The sequence below is a fragment of the Cimex lectularius genome, unplaced genomic scaffold (genome assembly GCF_000648675.2).
Source record: "Cimex lectularius strain Harlan isolate CLEC.00 unplaced genomic scaffold, Clec_2.1 scaffold188, whole genome shotgun sequence".
NCBI classification, from domain to species: domain Eukaryota; kingdom Metazoa; phylum Arthropoda; class Insecta; order Hemiptera; family Cimicidae; genus Cimex; species Cimex lectularius.
The window spans coordinates 941,918-966,673 of record NW_019392882.1 but is presented as its reverse complement, the minus strand read 5'-3'; the positions used below and the strand labels follow the sequence as shown (position 1 = coordinate 966,673).

Sequence of the window (24,756 nt, the reverse complement as noted above, 5' to 3'; positions counted from 1 at the left end):
CTACTTAATTATCTTGAACCGGCTGGACAAAAGTTGAGTGATAAAAATAGAAATGGTTGGCCTGCTTAATGTTGGAATCGAGAAATCTGAACTGCCGTCTGAAACCTACTTCAGCCATCCTCGCTAAAATATTCTTCCAACACTTTGAAGTGAAATAATTCCCTGAAATTATAGAAAATCACAAAAATACAATTAATACAGATCAGTTTCTGACATAGTGGACAAGTTCCTTCCAATACCTGAACTTCCTACAAAAAAACATTCACTGTAGAAACAGAATTTAAAAACCAATGGAAGTAGATATCACACGACCTAACTTAAATCACCCAATGAAACAAAAGTAAGAGGAAAACGAAATAATCGGCAAACTAGGTACAGAAGAAACACACCCACCCATTTAGCCAGAACCACATCTATGTACACCTCAAAGTAAAAGAAAAAAAGTTCTTTTATTGTCGGTTCCTCTAATGATTGTTATGTTTTCTATGTACGTTCGAGTATCATTGATGTATTAACCACGACAGACAAAGATAGCACCAACACAATGAATCGAATGATAACAGACCGAAACAGCGAGAATAAGCGGACCCAAAATGATCGAAAACGATCAAAATATTATTTATATGGTTGGTCCTATTAATCAGTTTTTTCTTCTTTTTTTTTCTTTTTTTTTGTGCAAAGTATATTTGAGTTGAAAATTAAAGACACGAGCGGGATCAGTACCCGGGGACGCGGGGTTGGAGTCCCGCTCGTGACACTTTTTTTTTTTTTTTTTTTTTTTTTTTTTTTTTTTTTTAACATTCAGCAAGAGTACGGACCTATGAAGTATCAAATTCCGTTTTTTAGCATGACTAGAAATTCATAAAGCAATAAATAAATAACAAGTAACGAGAGCAATAAAGATTGAATGACACAATAAGTACTAAGAATAAAAAATTTCGGTGCGAAAACAACAACAGCAAAGGATAACAACAACATGAATAAATAAAGGTGCAGACCTACCAAATAACAAATTACATTTTGACAAAACTAACAATTTGAAGACACAAACTAATAAATTAATAACAAGTAACAGATGCAATGATTAACTATCAACTAACTACAATAAATACTGCAGAATAACACCAATTTTTCAACTCAAGCATACTTTGCATTAAAAATTATAAATAAAATCAACTAAATATTATTAGTCTGCCGCATTTCAATGGCATTTCAATAATACATGAAAACAACACCCAGTAAAAGATTCTTTTTATAGATTGAATGTTCCATTGTTAAGAAATACCGAAAATGTCAATTCAAGGGCTGGTTCAATCATTAAAGAAACAATACAAAGACAGAAATAGCAAGTCGTTTTGAATTCATTATTACAAACCGTTAAAATAACTAAGTTGGAACATTAAACTAGTCTCGCGTGTCGTTACATATGAAATAATAGTAAACCGTATCCGACCTTGTACTTAACCGAAGTTAGAATTGATTGCCTCTTTTTATTCTTTAGATCGTACCAGCTAGCTATTTTTGGGCAGTACAAAAGGCCACTTAGAAAGGCGACCTTTATTGATCGACCGTAAAAAAATATTCAAAAAAGAACCAGGCTCATACGTTGTTTAAAATTTTAGTTAAAAATATCCGTGTTACTGTGGTTTTGTTGGAATTGTGATGAATAATGAGCATGAGAAAAATCCAGTTGCTCAAACATTTATGGTACATCAATTCTGCACTGTATTTTTTATGTATTCTATTAGATTTAATCTACCTAATATGCATTTATCAAAAACAAATCAAACCAATTTATTTTATATTCCATTTTATTGATCAACTATATTCGACATATGAGCAATAAGCAAATCTGCTGAATATGGTCTCATGGCGTGAGTAGCGTCGCGTACCAGTCAACTAGATAGTGGGGTCACCGCCGTTTCAGTCGTGTGGGAAGTTTCTTAGGAAGATTAAGATGGAATGGATTATTTATTAATCAATTAAGATAAGGAGATAATTTGGAGGAATTTAAGGTATTGGATTTGGCAAGGTCTTAAGCCGGGAACACAGTTACCCGATGCAACGCTATGCGACGCTACCGACGCCTTCCCACGTTTTGGTAGGCTGTGCACATCTAGACGACGTCAAGCGCAGGCTACGTACAGTCACACAGAGTTTATCACAAATCAGTATCACAATCGCAACACCATTAATATAACGACAAAATTACATATACATAGTTTGAAATAAACTACAAAAAATATGAGTGTCCTGTTCTAATGCTACTCGACAAAAATGGTGAAATTGTATGTACTATGAAATAATAATAATAAATTGTTGTGTTAAATTCATTATATCAAAAATGGTATTCCGGTGTTTTGATCAATTTTCTTCCAAACCATTAAAATATTTTTTTTTTAATAAAAACTAACGAACTTAATCTCGGTTAATTTGGTTTATATAAAAGTAAGTTTGTGGTAGTTAATATAACGACAATAATACATGCAGCTTGAATAAAAATATGAGTGTCCGGTTCTTTTGTTTTCGACTGTACTCGATGCTACCCGACGAAAATCTGGACAGAGGGGATCGCAGAGCGTAGAGCAGGGTAGCATGCATAGAATCGGGCAGATGTGCACGGGGGTAATATAACCTTATGGAAAAATGGACTTTGGATTTGCGTCGGGTAGCATCGGGTAGCGTCGCATGGCGTTGTATCGGGTAAGTGTGATCCCAGCTTTAGACGAGGTGGTAGGTTTAGGTCGGTGTGAATGGTATGGTTCTTGACCTACAAGGACGTCTCAAGAACCTACACATGGACTAAAACGTGCACTGTATACAAAATTATACCAGTGTGTGCACAAATATACAAAATTATTAAACGGTTGTACATCCGTTCTAAATTGATTCTGCGTGCGCTTGACTTCGCATAGATGTGCACACCCAACCAAAACGTGGCAAGGCATCGGTAGCGTCGAATGGCGTTGCATCGGGTAAGTGTGCTTAAAACCCAAGCTTGCTGAGTTGGTTTGTGAGACGCGTTTCGGCATTTCACCATATTCAATTTGGGTTTCTGGGTGGTTGATGAGGGTTATAAGCAGGGAGAGGACAAAAGCAAACATTGCGGGGAAAGTTAGACCAAAATGATCAGTGTCGAATAAATTACAAGTGATTTAAAAATAAGGAATAAGCACAGAGATATTCCTTAGTTATTAACGATATATATAACCATTAGTCATATTCGGCATATCTCTGGGCGATATAAAGCTTTCTAACATATTACGTGACGTGGTAAGTTGCCTTTAGATAAATTTTAAGCCAAATTTTTTACCTATATTTCAATAATTCTTTTAGGCGAAAGTATATTTTTTTGTGTTAGATGATCACGTTATTGTAGTTCATGTTCTACATTACATAAAGAAGTACCATGGGCAATCGCAACATCCCGATTGGCACAATCAAGTTGTAAACTCTCACATTTAGTTGACCTGTTTAAAATGGCCTACTAACACTATAAAGTTAAATAATACATTTTTTTAATAACACAATTCTAGACAAAATATGACGAAATCATAACTTATATTTTTATTTTCATTTCCACTGTGTCGTTCAATATTTAAAGATTCAGTTTCAAGTTGTTAAGATGTTAAAGTTCAACATTTAAAGCTTGAAGTATATTGACAAATCCTGCCTTTTAACAAAATCAATACTTAATGTTATCTTAACGATATTCATTCGATCCAATAAACAGTATTTTAGCAAAGATTTTTTTGCAGTAACTCCTCTCTCTCTCTCTCTCTCTCTCTTCATATGAAAAAGTGAACTGAGATACCAAATTTACTAGCCTTTACAGAACAATAACGACCTATTGACTTAAATATCATATCGGCACAGATGTCAAACTGTTAACTGCAACTCAGACACTTCTATAATTATTTTGAAAATTAAATATCCAAGAATTCTTACATAAATAAAGTCTTATAGTTTATATAGCTTATTTTGAGCACGAAAGTAAGTTGAAATAGCAATTTTACTGTTTTTTACAGATCAATAATGACCGTCTACCTTAAAATACCAAACCGGTCTGGATGACAAATTAATAACTTCGATTGCTAATACAACTTCCCCAATAGCCCAGACAGGCATTCTTTTATATTATTTTGAAAATAATATTTCAAAAAAATGATGATATAAGTAAATTCTTATAACTTATGTTTCATTAATCTTCCAGAAATATAAAATTCAAAATATGTGGATTTCATCATTATACCACGAAGGTTAATTTATGCCAATAGATTTTTTATGGAAATTTTATGAATGAATTAAACGTTAGCCTAGATTTTCACTTCTTTTTTTTAAACTTGTCAACTTTTTTTCAATTTTTTCTGAAGTATTGCCATTACTCTAGACACAGTAGTGATACTTAATGATTTATCTAATATCATAAAAGAGCTATTCTACAAAACCCGAACCTCACGCAATTTACCTAAATACTTCATTTCACTATATTCGAAATAAGCGAGTCTAAGAGGGGGTTTAAGAAAATGCTTAATGCCCTGATAGGATCATATCAGCCATTTCGTGAAAGAAACAATAGTAAACTGTAATTTTAGATTTTTTCCCTGATAAGATCGACATTTATAATCATTTACATAAAATTCAAAAAACATTCAGAATAGGCTGTTAAAATACTTAGCATATAGATCACTTATAAAAATGAAGATGTAAATTATTTTGCATTGACAGCTGAATTGTCAATTGGCTCTCTCAAAAAAAGAAGAAATATTAACGATATTTTATTTTTATATAAATTGCTTAATATCCTTATTGATAGCCCTGATTTGGTAAAAAGAGTATTGCTAAATGTTCCTCAAAAACATACCAGAAATGTTTATCTATTTTTTATACCATTTTGTAAATCCAATTATTTATATCATAGGCCAATCATAAAAGCATGTAGGCTCGAGAATCGAAACGATATAGATATATTTGTACTATTATTCATATAATAGTTTTTTTAAGAACCAATTATTGTTATCTACTACAAAATCTGTATTTCTTGTTTTGGCGAAAGCCTTTAATAAAGATATTATTATTATTTAGACCGTTGGTGCCATTAGATACATCAAAAGGAAAAAATAAGTTTTTCAACGACCGCTACATGTCATTGGAATTTCTTCGCGCGCAAAGATGCATTTGTTTTACATTAATGTGCTTCAGGGGCCTTGTCCGAACCGACAACTGGGCCGGATATTCCAAAAAATTATTTCGTTGGGCATAAACGTGATTTATTAACTAGACGGTTATTGAAGTAAAAAAACTCCAAAAACGTATTGGTTATGGTTTGCGACATAAACGCTAATTAAAGTATATAACATATCTTAGAAAAAAACCCTAAAAACAAATAAGCTAATCAATAAGGACTTATCTGATTTTTGATTATTTTGATTTTAAGAAACGGTGTTTTACTTGTATGTCTACATAAAAAATAACCGTATTTTCAACCTTAATGTAAATTCCATAAAACTTATATCCTTAACCTTAAAAACAAATAAAATATTCTATAGGGACTTGTCAGCGACAAAGTACTGTTTTAATTTCGAATTATATCGGCGATTTAAGTCAATACATAGGTGTGCATGATTTATTCATAAAATACGCATACTTGCGACCCTAGCACTAGTTCATGTAAACTGATATCTTTTAGAGAAACCACTAAACAAAATAAAATATTAATAACGATGTATCTTTAACAATGAATTATAGCATTTTGATTTCGAATTAGATATGAATTTTAAGTCAATAAGTAGTGGATAATGTCTACACAAAAAAACATACTTGCGACCATAACGTTAGCTCGAGTAAGCTGATATCTTTTAGAAAAACCGTAAAAACAAATAAAATATCCAATAAGGACTAGTCTGATACAATGAACTATTTTTATTTCTAATTATTCAGAAATCGTGAGATGCGGTCTGGTGTGTTGTAGGTTTCAGAAAAACATTTTCTTTATCGTGCCAACGTTTCGATCTTTATTGAGATCATCTTCAGGGCTCAAAGTGTTTGACTTCTGTGTANGTTGGCACGATAAAGAAAATGTTTTTCTGAAACCTACATCACACCAGACCGCATCTCACGATTTCTGAATAATTATCGATTAACGGTCACTAATCACCGCACTTTTATTTCTAATTGTATCGGTATTTTATTGGGCCCTGCAGCAAAATAAATTTAAAAAAAATGCTATACATAAGATTTCATCTTCTTAGTATCATCTCTGGGAATTTTACAGCAACATTTGCAACTTTTTTTTTGGATAGGATTTATGACAGCTTTAGTTTTTCTTTACATAACACATAATATAACATTATACGGTCTTACAGAACATCCGTCGGTTCTCACACCGTGACGAAATGAAGATTAACACATTGCATTACAACAGCAACAAAAAAAACAATGAAGATACTAAAATTGATCAATCAAAAAAAATTTAAGTCGATGTATACGTTGTTGTTTTAAATGTGTTATTTGGTTATTAAGATACGAATAAGCCTAATATTACAACTTAGGATCGTAATGTACATTAATTCTTAATTTACATATATGCCTTAATTTTAAACTTCAAATATTATGGGAAAAGTCAACAGCACATATAGAAAAATGAAGATATACATTTACAATTTTTTTATAAGAAAATGTACGAATAGAAATAAATTTACATTCTTGTTACATAAAAAAATGAACATCGTTGGCCATGGTCTAATAGGCTATTATTTCAGTTGGCCACTTTAATAACTACCTTTCAGTTTACACGCATAAGTATAAAGTTAGAATCTGACATAACATAACTGCAATTTACTTATCACACTGAAGCTATTAGTAGTGATTTTTTATTTTATTTTTATCTATAATTAAATTTTATCCTTCTCTGGTATTCTTAGTTTTTGGACTTTTTATCATACTATACCATCTGACATTATACTACTTTGTGCTGTGTAACTATTAAATTAAGGAGAAAGGAGAGAATTATAAGCGGTGAGAAAAAAAAGGTGGGTTAAAGAATCAACGGAAATAAGGAAAAAATTGTCAGGATTTAAATTCTTTGCAATGTCGTAAACAGCTTGCATGCGAGCGAAATATTTCTGCATCCGTTGAACATCGGCAATTTATTTTACTAATAACATTTTTACTATCTATCAGTGCGGTTTACACAACTTAAAATTGTTAAGTTAATTGAAAGAATTTAATAAGTTGATCATTTAAGTGTGAAAAAAGAACGAGAGATAAATGAAATTATGCACACTTTGTTACAAACTAATTCGTTAAATAAACAATAAGTGGCTATAATTCTATATCGTTGTAAATTTTGCTAGAGTGTACGCGAAAGAAGAAAAAATAAATGCAGCTTACTTTCCTTATCAAATATTTAAATTTAATTAAAATCATTTGTCACCGAGAATCGAATCCTGATTGCACGACATTTGAAAAATGGCAAAAAGGAGGGAAACAGGTTCAGGTTCGCCTGAAACTTGAGGGGGCATTCACGACAGCTCCACAGCCAGTCGCTCCGAACGTCATCTAGTGAATTACCTCCTCAAAATGGTTGAAGATTTCTACGCTGCTGTTTGTTTATATATAATAAGCAAAAAACCGAAGAGGAAATGGTGTAAGAAGAGGCTCCTGAACAGCAGCCGTAATACCCATATCAATTTGATAAAAGATCTTTCCCTTGAACCCGCTGATTGGAGGAACTATTTAAGGATGGGTGAAACGTCTTATTTATTCATTATCTTTAGTGTTCTATTGTCCAAATTACTTCTTTCAATTAAACTTTTTTGTAAGGTTTTGGATGAATGAAAAGCTAGTGTGCCACGAGCGAGATTTGAATCCATGACCTTCGGATAAATACGCCGCTGATCTACCACTTGAGCTATCGTGACTTCAATCCTCTAGGACACCAAAAAATGGCAAAAAGAGGAAAAATTCGAAAGATAGATTGAGATGAGAAGTTGGTGTTCGAGTGGATCGAACTATTGAAGTGGTACCACTCAAGTGGTAGAGCAGCGGTGTATTTAGCCGAATGTCGTAGATTCGAATCCCCTCGTGACACTATTTTTTCAGTTCAACCAAAACCTTACAAAATAAAGATTAACGTCTTATTTATATTTACTCCAGCTTGTTACCCCCTTGATTAGAAAGCAAAAGACAGTCATGAAGAAATCATCACTCTGGCAGCCACATTACATTTCTAAGTTCACTTAAGTTCTCTACTACGATTTCTGCTCTAGGGGTTATCAATATTGCATCTCTCGTTGTATTTGTATCCTTTGTTTTGAAAAGGTCGACCAACCGGTGTTGAGGACCGAATTTCTATCGTGGTAATCATTGTCCACCACTTTCCATAAATATGGTAAACTTTCATACAATTCAATCACCTCAACAATAAAATCTCGATTGGATGTCATTGCCGATAAAGAACAAACGTTTTCGACTTTTTGAGAATGTACGACGGAGATGTTTGCTCAGTGACAGAAAGACGGAGGACTGCGCCAAAAAAACGCGTGTTTTCCCATTCACGACCAAGCCAGCGCACCAATATTCCACTGTTCCCGCCAGGTTTTCCCATTCACGAACGCGCCATGCCGCCCTCGCCGTAGATATTTGGAGTGGCGCGATGGAGTTTGGACCGGCCGCATATCGGCACTGCCGGGCACTCCAGTGCAGTTTTGCCACTGGCGTGGTTTTTGGAACGGCGTCGCTCCGTTTGGACTGCTTAACAGTCTAAAGGTTAATATGTATGCATTGATCATAGCATGATTCCTTTCAATATCGCATGATACTAAAACATTGGACAGTTTTGTGTGCCCGGTCGCGCTGTTAATTTCGAGGGCCCCTTCCGGAAGAAAACGGCGCGCCCTCTGTTTGAAATAGATTAGTTGAAAGCCGACCGCTCACCTGTTGTTCAATTTGATAAACCTGCACTTCTCCCACCGGCTAGTCAAACTTCTTTCGGCATGCGCCGCGCTTGTAATTTTCTGACTCTTCCTTCTGTTTTCCTCATCATTTTCTTTCTTGATTCTTCCTCTTCACCCGCTTCGCCCTCTGTTAACCCGACAACAGTGCCCGCTCTGGAACCGGAAACAGAAGAATTCTGTATGGATTCGCCGAACGGTGAATCACCTTATTTCCGTTGATTCTTTAACCTCTTTTATTTCATAGCTTATAATTCTCCCCTTTCTTTTTAATTTAATATTTATACATTCCACTATAATGTGTGTTTTTATTCTTCACGTCCTTTCCCATTTGGTATAAGTATTTTTGTTTAAATATCTATCCCTCAAACTTTCAACATATTATTGTTCTAAACAAATAAATATTAATGTTTTCGGTGATGTGAATTTTAATAATAAATGTAGAAATCGACAAAATTGTTAATAGTCTCACGATGAAAATTTCAGCTACTTTGGTCCTGTCTTTATTTTATGAAACGCGTTCTGGTGGCTATTCACGATCGCTCCAAATGGAACCGCGCCGATCCGTTTAGTTCCATTTGGAGTGCCTGAAATTTGAAGGGGCATTCACGGCTGTAGAGCGGACAGCCAGTCGCCCGATCGTCATCTAGTGAATTACTTCCGCAAAATGGATGACGATTTCTACGCTGCTGTTTGTTTATATATAAAAACCAAAAAACCGAAGAGGAAATGGTGTAAGAAGTGGCTCCTGAACAGCAGCCGTAATACCCATATCAATTTGATAAAAGATCTTTCCCTTGAAACCGCTGATTGGAGGAACTTTTTAAGGATAGATGAAACGTTTTATTTATATTTACTACAGCTTGTTACCCCCTTGATTAGAAAATAAAAGACAGTCATGAGAGAAATCATCACTCCACATGAAAGGTTGGCAGCCACCTTTTATGCCACGTAATCGTAGCTTTTATTGGTGGTGATTATTTATTTTTAATGCATTATTATTCTATGAGAGCTTGTCATTTTTCTTGTTGCTTCTGTTTTCATTTTTGTATTTTTATTATCAACTTCTGACAAAAAAGTATATTTTGTACTACGACTTTTGCGATTTTTACAAGAAAATACAGTCGAGTAAATTGGTTGACAAAAGCAAATTTAATTACGTAAAGTATGATGGCAATGGCTATCTTAAGTTTTAATGTTCACTTGCATTTCGCGATATAGGTCGAAACTAAATATAATCAGCGGGCGAGGCCAATTGTCTAGCCTGTGGGTATTACTGTCATTGTCTTCTTTTCTATTCTTTTTAATCAGCAGAACTGCTTAAACTGCTTTTAAAAAAGTGCTTGTCTCAAGAGAAAGGAGGCTTGTTGACTGTTAGTCATCGCGTTGCACAACAAATACAGCACTGCATATTCTTTGTCTGATGGAATAATGCGGAATTGGAACTTCTTCATAAAACCAGGGATCGTCACAACTGCCCAACCTCGTGTACATAAAATGTTGCAATTTTAGTCAGTTGTAGAAATAACAGAAATAATAAAGGCCGATAGTAGTTGCAGCTTTACACTTATGTGGATAGTGCGTTAATTAGATAATGACATTTCAGAGGCCACTGTTTCATAAATAATTAAACGGAGCTTCATTACGTTGGGTAAGGGGTTTCATATACAGGAAATACGGTCGCAGGACTCGAAAACAACACGGTTTACTCTCAGGTTTACCCGACGTTAAGCACAGCAAATATTTGCCCTGGTTTTAAAGGCTTAGCAAGATGATGGGAGGCCTCGTGAAAACGGCCGAGATGGGATCCACTTCTAATCAGCCTCGGAGGTAGATTTTACAATTTACAGCTGAACAGATAACAACGAGAAAATACGTCTCAAAGTTTCAAAGGATTACGATGAATAAATGCGAAATAAATTCTGGCATAAGTGTTGTAACCTGAACACTACCACTAAACTGTATTAATCGTGTTAAGTGTGCTGTTGTGTGTTTAGTCTAAAAATTTGTGTGTTGTGTAGAATGTGTTAAATGTGAGTAAAAATGATACAATTACGTTAAATGTGTTATGGTTGAATGAAGATTTTCACCTTCTAAATGCTCTAACATGTTCATGCTGTTTATTCCTAGTTCTTCTATTCCATGATATTCTACAATATTTGGCTTGATTGGAGAAAAGTCCTTTAACCATAGACTGGCCTGCTAAATTTTATCAAATAATAGTTCTATACGAAACATAAAAATGTTAATAATCAATTCATTTTCAATCAAAAACATTGAACATTAAAGATATAACTATTCACTTTATCCAGAGAAGCAAAGCTTTCACATAATTATGTTTGTACGTTCTAATTCACCATTTCGGATGATCTTTTCCTATCAAATAACTATTATTAAAATAAAAGGGTAGTCACGCAACAGTTGTATCGTGTTAAATGAGTTATTCTGCTTTTAACATAGTAAGAATATATTTATGTCAACAAATGTTCAAGATTTTTATCGGCTAAATGTCAGAAAAGTTATTCCTTGTTTTTTCGATTTCACCTATTTACAAAATGTGGCATGTTTGGAGGAAATCCTTTCACCATAGACTGGCTGAAGAGCCTGCTAATCGTTCTAATAATTGTTCCATATGAAATATAAAACGATTCCTCCTCCCTCTCAAAACGAGTCCACACTCAAGAGGTGGCAAACATAGTAAACTAATAGTTTAATAACCCTCACCAAACGGGCAAACACATTGCTAGAGTTAAATAGGGTAAAACTCAGGGGAGTGATAAGGCTCTATACCGGTAAGTGACATCTGAGAAAACACCCACACAACATAAGTATAATCAATGCTGATCCAATTTGTAGGTTACCACACCACAGTACCATAACCATAAAAAGAATTGTAGTAATACAGTCAATTACCAACCAATATCTTAGGCGCCAGGGCAGAAAATTCTGGGTAATGAACAAATGGACAAAATGGCTAGAGAAGGGTCTACAAGACCATTTAGGCTCAGAACCTATAATCAGAATAACAAATTCGAACATAACATCTCAGAATGGAACAACACAAAATGGGAAATGAACGAACACTAGAGGTGCTCGTGGTAAAAGAACCTTCGGCAAAACTAGAAATTGCTACATCTGTACAGTGTAAAACTCAGTGGAGTGATAGATATCTGAGAGCATTCCTACCCAGCATGGGTTTAATGATGACCCCATTTATAGGTTATGCAATGAGGAGGAAGAAACTGCAACACTTATTATCTTTGGATGAGGAGCAACCGCTCAATGAAGACATAACCCAGGGTACCAAGAGGACCCGGGAAAAATAGTTACAGTAACAGTCAATGATCTATTTCTTAAAAGTAGAATGGAGTCAATTAAACTAAGAAACTATGAAAAGTACAAAAAGACAGAGGGCTGCAGTGCTTGGGAAATACTAAACCTTTGCTTCACTAATATTTTTTTTTATAAAGGCCTTCAACCACTATGGTTCATTTAGCACTAATATCTTTATTATCATGATTGATCGATGACAAAAATCATGGCCATTAAAAATAAGCATATGGTTTATTTTGCAATTTCTTTCAATTTCAATCCATTCATAATTTTGGCCAAGACGTACAAATTCATTTTCACTCCGATGAGGAAAATTCTAAGAGCGACTAATTAGACTGGGCAGACTTGTTAGGCCCAAGTTTATAGATTTCCCTCTGAATGTGAACGGATGATAAATATATTCTGCATAACAATACATTTTGGCAGCGATCGCGAGGCCAATTCCTTTAACGGCCTCTAAAAGGATGGATCTCGCCCGGAGAAAATTACGCTATTTATTTGCCAGGGATTAGGGGAGAAATCCTTTTACCAATAACGGTTAACTTCCTCCTAAAGAACTATCAAATAAATTATATGATAAATATTAATAATGTCAGACCAGGAGGCAGTGGGGAGAGAAACCAACCAATGCTGGAATTCTCTTTTATTTAATTGGGGGGGGGGGGGGTTAAAGTTTAATTCGGTCGATCCGATAGAAAGGACTTAAAAAAATTTATTTGTATTTATAACTACTTTTATTTAAAATGGGGGGGGGGGGTGTTAAAGTTAATTCGGTGGGTTAGATAGAAGGTCACGAGGCCATCGTCGTTTTGAACGGCGCGGAGGATTGTAAGGGTGAGTTGTTGAGGAAAGAGTTAGGGCTAGTGGGTTAGGGTGGAGGGATAGTTTAGAGTGGAAAGTGAAGAAGCGTGTTCGGAATGGTTGGTCTGACAGATCTACCTGCTACTTTGGCGTAGCTGAGCTGCTGATTGATTGCCCAGTGTGGTTCGCTGATAACTGGTGGTCTTCCTGTCGAGGGCTATAGATGAGGTCTGGTGGTATCCGCTGATGGTACATGGTTTGGTTCGGTTGTCATTTTCCTGGTTGCTGCTGGCGGTGTCCTGGTCGGTGGAGCAGGAACGGCTCAGTGATCTTTGTTGTTCTGCCTATGCATTTGTATATATTGCAATTCTTTATGGGTGGCACATCCTCGGTAATACATAATGCGCAAGTGGCGGGTAAGGTTGGTAGTTTGACGCAGTCGGAAGAAAGGTGAGGACCTGCACACTTGACGCATTTAGGATGATGGTAGCAGTACGCCCTGCAGTACTTTTGGCATTTAGTGCATTGCGGGATGTTGTTTCTTTGTCTGGGCTCTTCTAGTTATTTTAGTGTAGATGAGATATTGTAGTTTGAAAATATCCGAGTTCTTTTTATTCCGTATAAAATCTACGAAACTGAGGTAAGACAGTACGGGTGATGGGGTGCTGTACTTGGTGTATCCTTTTGACAACAAATCCTAGTTTTGAAATTGCAGATTTTATTTCGTTGTAGGATGTAGTCCTCGTATGACGATTCTGAAACATTTGTCTTCTTTTATTTGGAAACAATGAAAGTCGTATTGTTTCTTGTTTAGTATTTTACTGATTTCCTGTAACTGTCGCTGTCGTGAGTTTGTAATAACGTCGTTGGTACAAGTGCGGCAATGGAATGTATTGGTTCCAATGATTCTTGCGATGTTACTGCAAAAATCAGTAAAGTTATGTATATTATTTAAAATTATTGGAGGTGGTTTCACGGATTGGGCATTTTCTTGAGCGGCATCGTTTGTTTGATGGGGTTTGGCGACGTTCAGATCGTTATCTATCTTCGTGATGTCCTTTTGTTTTCATTTTATTTTTTAGTGATAGTGATTGGCTCTGGTTGGTTTTTTTTATATGTTCTTTTACGGAGGGTGACTTGTTTAAATTGTCAGGCTGTGTCAGAAGTGTCTGTTTCACGAGCAGTGTCATAGCAATTCGGTGCTGAAGTTTGAGAAGAGTGCTGTGTAGTTATAGGATTTTCTTTGGTAACGATATACACTATTTACACGAAGAAAGAAAAAAAATTAGGTTCATCACTAGGAAAAATATTAATAACTATATGTTCATGAATGTCACTAGTAAAAAATAAATTGAAAAAACATGTAAAATAACTGAAAATGCTAGTTAAACACAGAGCACAGAAAAGAAATGTTGACTGCCCAGCTGTTGGCTTGCAATATATTAATAATAAAAACAGTTTTCAAAAACTACCCGAAGGTCGTGAGTTCGAATCCCCCTAGTGACACTAACGTTTTCCTCTCAACCAGGACTTTAAATAAAAAGAATAATTAATGGAAATAATTAATAAGGTCAAATATGACCGCTAAACACATAGGTTAGTCTTTTTAGATGGCCCGAATGAATTTCACTTGAACCAATGACGCTATCAAAAACACAAATACGTAATTAATATTTTTTATTGTAGTTTCAAATGTTAACCTGTTTTTGGAGAAAAATTATACAGGGTACCTCAGGCCCAGTTCAACTTAAAAATTTCAAATACGGCCCTATCCATCCTGATATATAATTTTAAAGGATTTTTCGATGAAATCAATGGTGCAATTAGATTTTAAAATGGTCAAATGACAAAGTTATGGCAAAATGTTTGGAAAAACAACAGTCATTTGGTTGGCTATTTATTAATCGCATTTCACGTTCGAACTGCCTGTCTTGCGTAAAGAAGCAAAGATTTGCTCTTTTTAACCACAATTCAGAGTTGGGCGTTCAGAGCGATAGAGTCAGGGGAGTTGGATTGAAAAGCATTTTTGATTCTTTGCCGCAGTGCTCCAACTGAGGTGGCTGGATTACGATTGGCGTAGACACTGTTTTTTAAATCGCCACAGAAAATAGTCAATTGGAGTTAAATCGGGTGACCGAGTAAGCCAACAGATGAACCTATACGGGGACATGACCAGTATCCAGCTAACCCGTAAATGACTATTCAAATAACGGCTCAACTGCAAAGAATTGCGTGCGGGAAGCATCCATCAAATCCATCAAGCTGGAGAATCAATCTTTGACGTTGTTGCAGAGGAACATCATCTAACAGTGTTGGTAAAACCTCCCTCAAAAAATTCACCAATCACCTTCATTTGATTACTTGTATATATAAATATTTAAAAAGACGCAAAATTATATGAAATAGAATTTTGTTAATCATAAAATCAATAATTCTATAAGCAAAAAATATTTATAATTTTAAATTATATTATTATTATTATATTATATGACAACCGAGATCATTCAAGTAATACAAACAATGCGCACAAACAAAGACTCTTTCATAGTAGAATGTGTCCACACGAAATAAAAGGGGAAATGTATGAACCCTAGTGCCAAACTCGTAATTAAAGAACCCTCGCCAAAACTGGAAAATTGCTAAAGTTGGACAAGGTAAAACTCTTAGTGATAGAGATATCTGAGAAAACATCTATACAACACGAGTTGAATGATGACCCCCATTTGTAGGTTATAGAATGAGAAGGAACAAACTGCCACATATATCTTCGGATGGAAAGCAACCACCCAATGAAGACTAAACTAGAATACCAAGGAGACCCACGTCAATGATCTACTTCTTGAAAGAAGGATCCAGTCAACTGGATTGGACTAGAACTAGGAAAAATACAATAATCCAAAGGGCTGCTGGGCTTGGGAATATAAAACCCCATTAATAATGGGTGGCTAAAATCATTGTCACTAACAATGTATAAACCTAACAGGCTTAAGCTTTTAACAGAAAAACCACATACCACTTTAATCATAAAATTAATAAATCCTATATTAAATCTTAATTTTGTAAACTTTAACGTTTTTACTTTTCTTGCTAACTATATTTAAAAAATCATTTAAACGCGATACAAACCACAAAACAAAGAATTTTAGCATATAGTCTTTTAAACTGCTATCAGTGGTTGTGCCATAGAAAATGTTAAAACAGACTACACTGACACAAAATTCATCATTGGATCAGACGGCAAAAGAAAAGGTGATCTAAATGAACAATGAGATAACAAAATGCCAAAAGACAAATCGGTCTATTTGTTCCAGATAACTAACAATTACTTTTTGTTACGTTTCTATAGCAATAATCAAGCAAAAATAAAAAAGCACACTTGAAACAACATAATCTGAGATCTGTTTACCGATATTCAAATCTCCTTTTTCGTAAATCCATTAGTTTACAAACGACGTTGTTTATAATTGAAGGTTGTTTACAAAATAATCAGAAAGGTAGAAACAAGTTAGATCGAAAAGGTAGGTTTATAAAATGTGGTCACAGAATGATAAAATTAATTTTTCTCAAATGACTGCCAACAAGGAAAAAAAGACAGTATAACAGCTCTGCCTATTTCCTTATCTTTGACATTATAAAAATCAGTCTTTAGTAACAATACAAGAATTTATTCGAAAATCTGATAAATAGGATAGAACTTTTAGAAGATGGTTATCTCGAAATATCGAAGTATCACATTTAAAACGTTACTATGTCGAGATAGATAGATAGATATAATAATTCAGGGTATGGTACACTGCGCCCTTTAAGAGCTATTGTATCCCCTGTGCTCTGCCTAAATCGCATTGGTGAGTCCTATTTCATCAAGAAACTTGATTAATAGGCCCGGTTTCAGTGGTTGTAGTTCTTCTATGGTCACATTGTACATCCCAAAACACTTCCTCCTGCGGGCTAGTTTAGCTCCGCAGTTTGTTAGTAAGTGTGTTGGTGTCTCTTCTGCTTCTTTGCAGAATCTACATGTGCCATCTTGAATTATTCCAATTTTCTTTAGATGTCCATTTAATCTAGTGTCCTGTCAGGAATCCTGTTAGGATTCGCAGACTATTCCTGCTTCCTTTGACACATTCTGTGATTTCTTTCTTGCCAAAGTTGGTTAGAAGATTCTTGGATTGTCTATGTCCAATAAGTGAATTCCAAAGTTCGCTCATTTTCTTTTTGTCCTTCTGTCTGAGGTATTCGTTAATAGTGTGTATTCCTATTCCACAGAAGGGTTCGGGTACTATTAGCGGTGTGGCAGCCCCTTTTCTTGCAAGGGTGTCCGACTCCCATGTGTCCTGGGACCCAGCAGAGGCTGACTTTATTCTGTGAGCCTAATATATTCCGACATCTAGGTCATTTCAGCCCCCAACTAAGTCAATATTCTATTTTCACTTTCAAACATTACATTCATACAAATAAATACATTCATACACATAAATACATCCATACAATACTCATTCCGTTTGGTCGGTGGAGTACTTGATATTCCTCCACCGCCCTATACTCAAACTAATCTAGATTGGGGTCGATGGAGTACTTTTATAAATATTCCGTCATCGACCCCGAACACACACTCATACGCTCTCAACGTTTGAGGAGCGATGATGATATTATATTTCACCATCAAACCTCGAGATTCACGCTAATAAATACATGCACTCAGACAAAATATATAGACACACAACACATAAGACATATTATATACAATAATAAAAAAAAAAATTCCTCTAAAAAGCGTAACAGGGAACCCTGAAACTCGCTGCAGTGCTCGAGTACCATCTTCAGATTGGATGGCATGCCTACACGCTCCCTGTAGGGAGCCAAGACATGGCATGTTTCCAGTATGTGGGACACATCGAGCAACCTTTCTCTGCATAAGGGGCTCTTGGGCCAAAGCCCGCGCAGGTGCCCGTGTGTCAACCATGTATGGCCTATTCTTAATCGCGTTAGAACGATTCTTTGTTTCCGGCTCAGATTCTCTGCCATCTAGGAATCGTGCTCTTGACGCGCAAAAGCCTCTCGGACGACCCGGCCCATTTTTGTTTTATCATGTTCTTTACTTCTAGCTTGGCGTCAGAGGGCCTGGTCACGATGGGCCGGTCTGGAGGGTAGGACGTCCCGGCCTTTTCTCCTCGTCCGCACGTTCATTACCCTTCAGCCCGACGTGTCCAGGGATCTAGACAACAACCACCGTTTTTCCGAAGCGCTTCAACTCTTCAATTTTTCCATCAACAGCACGACGAGAGGGTCCACAGAAAACCTGTCTCGCAGGGCCCAAACAGCGCCCAGAGAGTCGGTGCATATGAGGAAGGCAGATCCTTCCTCGGTCCGCACCGCCTCGAGAGCGTGCCAGATGGCATACAGTTCTGCCGTGTATACGCTGCAATCAGGGGGGGGGGAGCGACCAGAAGGTGCCCTCTCCTTTGCTATACACGGCACAGGCCACACCATTGCCAGTCTTAGACCCGTCTGTAAAGACTAGACCATACCGGCGTACTTGTTCCTAAGTTCAAGGAACTTAATCTTATAGAGGTGTGGCGGTGTACACGACTTGAGAAAGCTCGCCTGGTCGTCACGGACGAATACGGCAGGAAGGTTCCAGGGAGGTGTCGGTCGGTCGCCCAGCCGAAGCACATTCCCCAGGGGTCGCGTCCGCGAGCGAAGCATGTCATAGTCGGCTCTGTACGGGCACTCAACAATCGTCCTTGCTAGAAGATGCCACGGCTTGGCCAGATTCCCGGTCGCGTAACTGAGGGTGAGCTGCTCTCTCCATAGTTCGGGAGGCAATACCCCCAGCTCACAGCACAGACTGGCCAAGGGGCTGGTCCTGAATGCTCCCGAGATCGCTCTGAGACCCTGGTAGTAGAGCCTATCGAGCTTTCTCAGACGCGTTTTTCGGGCCGAGGAATATGCCATACATCCGTAAAAGAATCTCGAACATTTTTAACAGGGTCTCCCTGTCCGCTCCCCACCTGAAGTGACCAACAAATTTCAGGAGTGTGAGGATTTTTCTGCTCCTGACCTCGACGGCGTCCATGTGTGCCTGCCATCTCAACTTCTAAGAATATTTTATTGAACGTCAAATCATTCTCTACGAAACAGAAAAAATAATTAACACTGGTATTTTGATGATATAATATATTTTTCAACCGGGAGCAATCAAGTAATAAAAAGAATGCACTTTTCTCTTGATTTTTCGCATTTTCCCTATGCCTTGATCCAAAAGAGAGAAAAAAGCGATGTAAACGAACAACGAAACATCAGTTAACGAAATACAATAATACATAGGACAAAGGTTGCCAATTTGGTTCAGATTTATTTTTTTTAACGGTTGAAACTTTTGTGGGGTTTCTTTTTCATTGGTGGTTTTTTCTTTGGCATTTTCCAATTATGATTTTATCGAGGTTTCACCTCGTTCAGCCACGGGTCCCGTCGTAATAACGTGGAAGTGAGCTATGAATTGCATTAATCCCTTTCTCGCGTGGGTTACGCTTGCATAGCCCATTTGATTGATGACACCAATTATTTTCAAACGCAAACGTTTATTTCGAAAAATAACTAGCCGAAACTCAAAAATTGTAAAACAGTACAAATTATTATCATATTCATACAAGTTTGTATTATAATAGCCTGCACAACGTTTAATGACATCAATGTTAATATTCCATTAGGTTATAATCTAAAAGTATTTAGGCCAAAGAACCTCCGGAATAACTCATTGTTATCTTTAATTACAACCGTACACTTAAAACCCGAGAGGTAAGATGGAGGCATGATACGATCAGTTTTGAAGGACGATTTCAGCAACCAATTACCAATAAATATTTAATCATTTCGTTTATTGATAAAGCCGTTATAAAATATTCAAAAATCTTTTATAATAGTTCCATTTTGGGTGGGAAGTGGTACATTTATTGTTTTAATTGGCAAGTCACCAAATATGTATCAAAAATCAAGATGAAGAGAGATTAAATTTGAAAAGATACCAACTGTTTTGAAGGAAATAGTTAAATTTCAATGCATTTATTTTCTCAATTATTATAAATGTTAAACTGAAAAATTATATACTTTAAATATAAAATAAATAGTGAAATATAACTTTCCATCGTTACTGAAAATTGTGCTTGATTTTTTTTTAATGTCAAACCACCAATTTCACGACGAGCAGGAGATTAAATGAGAAAAGATATGAATTGTTTTGAGGGAAATAGTTACTATTTCAACACATTTATTTTTCTATTATCTATAAATGTTAAATAGATAAATTGCATACTTTAAACATAAAATAAATAGTGAAATATAGCTTTTTATCGTTGCTGAAGATTGGTCAATTTTTTTTATTGTCAAACCACGAGATTTCACGACAAACAAGATATTAAATGAGGAAAGCTATGAACAGTTTCGATAGAAAATATTTCAACAAATTTGACAGTTCAATTGTTTATTAGTTAAATTAATATTGTTATATATATTTCGTTAATTATCGCCAAATACTCCGCTGCGAGAGAGATTAAATATGAAAAGATATGAACCGTTTTGGACGAAATACTTAAAATTTCGACATATTGATTGTTTGTTTTTCAATTATCTATATTTTAAACATAAAATAAATAGTGAAATATTGCTTTGAATCAATGCTGAAGATTTTTATTTTTATTTATTTATTTTTCTTTTAAGTAGTATAATAGTAGTAACACCATGGGTTTCGCGACGAGAAAAAGAAATTAAATGAATCAAGACATGAACTGCTTTGAAATAAATAATGAAATTTCCAACAAATTCGTCACAACAAAATTTTCTGAGTAACCAAAATATTTTGCAATGTGCGAGAGAGAAAAAAGCAAGATACGATCAGTTTTGAAGGTATCAATTAATATTTCAGCTCATTTTAATTATCGTTAAATATTAAATTAATACTTTAATCGAAAAATTCGTTATGTAATGTTTACTAATCGTACACATTTTTAACAGTACCATTTTATATGTTTCCATTAGTAAAGATTTTATTTTATTGTCAAACCACTAAGGTTTCATAATCAAGAGAGTTTATCAAGATACGACCTATTTTGAACATTCAATATTTCAACAAATATATATTTCCAAATATAATAAATGTTAAATTCATACTTTCATAGATAAATCCCTTACGTAAAATTCACAGCATTATTAATTAGTGAAATATTGTTCTGAAACAATGCTGAAGATTTTTATTTTTATTTATTTATTTTTCTTTTAAGTAGTATGATAGTAGTAACAGCATGGGTTTCGCGACGAAAAAAAGAAATTAAACGGGACAAGGCATGAACTGTTTTGAAATAAATAATGAAATTTCCAACAAATTCGTCATTTCAATTATCTAGAAATGTTAAATTACTACTTTTCTTTTTTTTTAATTATCAAATCTCCAAAGATTTCGCGAAAAGCTACAAAGATTGGAGGGGGCTAGATATGAACAGTTTGTAAGGACAATTTCAAAAAATATGTCTTTCCAATTAATATTAAATATGTAATCTATTGATAAAGCCATTATTAAAATATCCAAAAATTGATTTTAGTGGTTCCATTTTTTTTAATTGTCAAGCCACCGAATATTCCGCTTCCATCAAGAGGTATGCAGCATGTGAAATGATATGAATTGTTTTGACCGAAAATTCTTTAAATTTCAACAAATTTAATTTTGCAATTATCTATAAATATTAAATTAATACTTTTCTCCTGTTGCTTTTTTACTGTGAAGCAATTATAGATTTCAAAGCCACAAAGATTAGAGGGACAAGATATGGAATAAATCCAGTGTAACATAGTCACAGACATTAATCGAAGGTCATAAAGCGCAGCTGCCTTTCGCACTTCAAATTAAAAGAGAATGCATATTGTGATAAATTATTATGTTAATAACTGTTTTCTTCTTCTTATTATTATTATTAGATATGAACAGTTTTGAAGGGTAATTCAGGAAATATGTCCTTCCAATTGACATATTGATAAAAATGTTAAATTAATACTTTCACCGATAAATCCCTTACGTAAAATTCATAGCGTTATTAATTAGTGAAATATTGCTTTGAATCAATGCTGAAGATTTTTATTTTTATTTATTTATTTTTCTTTTAAGTAGTATGATAGTAGTAACAGCACGGGTTTCGCGACGAGAAAAAGAAGTTAAATGAGACAAGACGAACTGATTTGAAATAAATAATGAAATTTCCAACAAATTCGTCATTTCCATTATATTGAAATGTTAAATTACTACTTTTCTTTTCTTTTCTTTTTAAATTGTCAAACCTCCAAAGATTTCGCGAAAAGCCACAAAGATTAGAGGATTAGGCTAGATATGAACAGTTTGTAAGGACAATTTCAAAAAATATGTCCTTCCAATTACATATTAATAAATACTTAATCTATTGATAAATCCGTTATATTCAAAAATTGCTTATAATGTTTCCATTTTTGGTGGCAGGTGGGTACATTTATTTTTTTTTTTTTTAATTATCAAGCCACAAGATATTCCGCTTCGATCAAGAGAGGTGCAATACGTAAAATAATATGAAGTTTCGACTGAAAATTGTTTAAATTTCAACAAATTTGTCATTTCAATTATCTATAAATGTTAAATTAATACTTTTTTTTGAGTAACCATCAAATATTTTGCAATGTGCGAGAGAGAGATAAAAAGCAAGATATGATCAGTTTTGAAGGTATCAGTTAATATTTCAGCTCATTCAATTATCGTTAAATATTAAATTAATACTTTAATCGAAAATTTCGTTATGTAATGTTTACTAATCGTACACATTTTTAACAGTACCATTTTATATGTTTCCGTTAGTAAATATTTTATTTTATTGTCAAACCACAACGGTTTCACAATCAAGAGAGTTTATCAAGATACGACCTGTTTTGAACATCCAATATTTCAACAAATGTATATTTCCAAATATAATAAATGTTAAATTCATACTTTCATCGAGAAATCCCTTCGTAAAATTCACAGCATTATTAATTACATACTGTAAGTTTGGTCTTGACTCTAATTTTTGTTATTGTCGAACAATGCTGTGAAACTAGCAGATATATGATCAAATTGCGTAGGCAAACAATATTTCAGTGGTAATTATTTCACAATTGGCTACTGTGAGATATCGTTTTATTATTTTTTTATGCTTGGTGATTTTTATTTTCAAATACACTTTGGGTTACTTCAAATCTGGGGTCACATCGTGAACCCACGATATATATTATGATCCGTTTTCGTAGAACTAGTAAAAACGGATTATTTTATTTTTTTATCAATAAAATATTATATTTTATAGTTAAATTATAGTTTTTATTTATAAATTAAACCGTTGTTACATTACAATATTCCTTGATATTTAATCAATTTTGTTGGACTTGATTTGTTTGTTGTCTAGATGGTCTGCGAGTTGTTGAACTGTCAGCGGCCTTCTCAAGTCAGAATCGAGAAGTCTGATATGATGGACACAACACAAATTAAAGCTTTTAAGTTTTATATTTACTAAATTTGCCACAGGTTTTCTCAATATTCTATATTTTTTATTTAAATCAATATTTATATAGTTTTTTAAAGTGTAAAACTGTCAAACTATGACTGTTGGTTTATGAGTGAAAACCTTTTTAAAACTTTGGAGTGTGGATTCATAATGGAGAATTTAAATATATTTTTATACGTGTAGGTGTATATACATTTTTTTAAATTTAATCTAAATATTTATGTGTGTGTGGATTTCCTGCTCTTGAAAGTAGAAAAAAAAAACAAAGGGGCCGAATCACATAACGTATTCAATCCTGGGCCCGATTAATTTATAAAAAAGGGTCAACAAAGTTGCGAAAACAAAATTGTTATGGTCATTTGAACTAGCTTACCTTGATTTGAATTCCAGTCACCAGTTTAGTATGCAATGCTGGCTTTTAATCGGTCGTAAAAAAATCACAGGACACTTATAACATTGAAAACTATGGTCAGGTCGAGACGGGGAGAGTGTTTCACATGATTTTCCATCCCAAAACACTGCGCCGGATTAAAAAGAGAAGGTGACAAACAAAACAAGCGAGGCAGACTGGGCAAGTCTAGAAATGGCCGGTGGAAGTGGGGAGAGTGAACGGTGAACGGGGCGACGCGGTGTAGAGGGCAAGGGAATAGGTTTAGTTTGGTGGAAGCCCAGCAGAGGTTGAACGAGCAGATTACGCTTTTTCAACCCTTAACGGATGAAAATGATAGCGCTTTTCCGGGGAGGAAAATGTCACGTTATCAAGAGCAAAACTAGGTAATAAAATGTTAGTAAACTTTTAATCATCACTTAATGAATTTACCGTGTTTTGGTGAATTGTCTTTCAAGTCCTCATAGGTAAATAATTTTATTAACCCTTTAAGTCGTTCGCAAATCCGGAACCCATGGGTCGTGCGACCCTTATTGATAAAAATGAACTTTTTGTGTCAAAATTCAGGTATTAAATAAATAAGAACGACCCTTTTAGGCATAAATAAATAATTTACAATTAATTATTGTTTTTATCTTAGGTTTTTGGTTGAAATGAAAAATTAGTGTCACGAGTGGGATCCAAGCCCACGACCTTCGGCATTTTTCCTCCCAACCAAAAACCTTAGAAAAAA

General features: G+C 34.8%; 1 protein-coding gene across 3 annotated transcripts in view; it reads right to left on the bottom strand.

Annotated features, from left to right (window-relative positions):
• Window positions 1–24,212, bottom strand: part of LOC106674383 (protein gustavus) — a 380,850-nt gene extending 356,638 nt beyond the window's left edge. For all 3 annotated transcript variants that reach the window (XM_014407043.2, XM_014407042.2, XM_014407040.2), the window contains exon 1: window positions 24,009–24,212. The gene's annotated coding sequence lies outside the window, so the exon portion shown is untranslated. The remainder of the gene's footprint in view (window positions 1–24,008) is intronic.
• Between the last annotated feature and the right edge of the window lie 544 nt (window positions 24,213–24,756).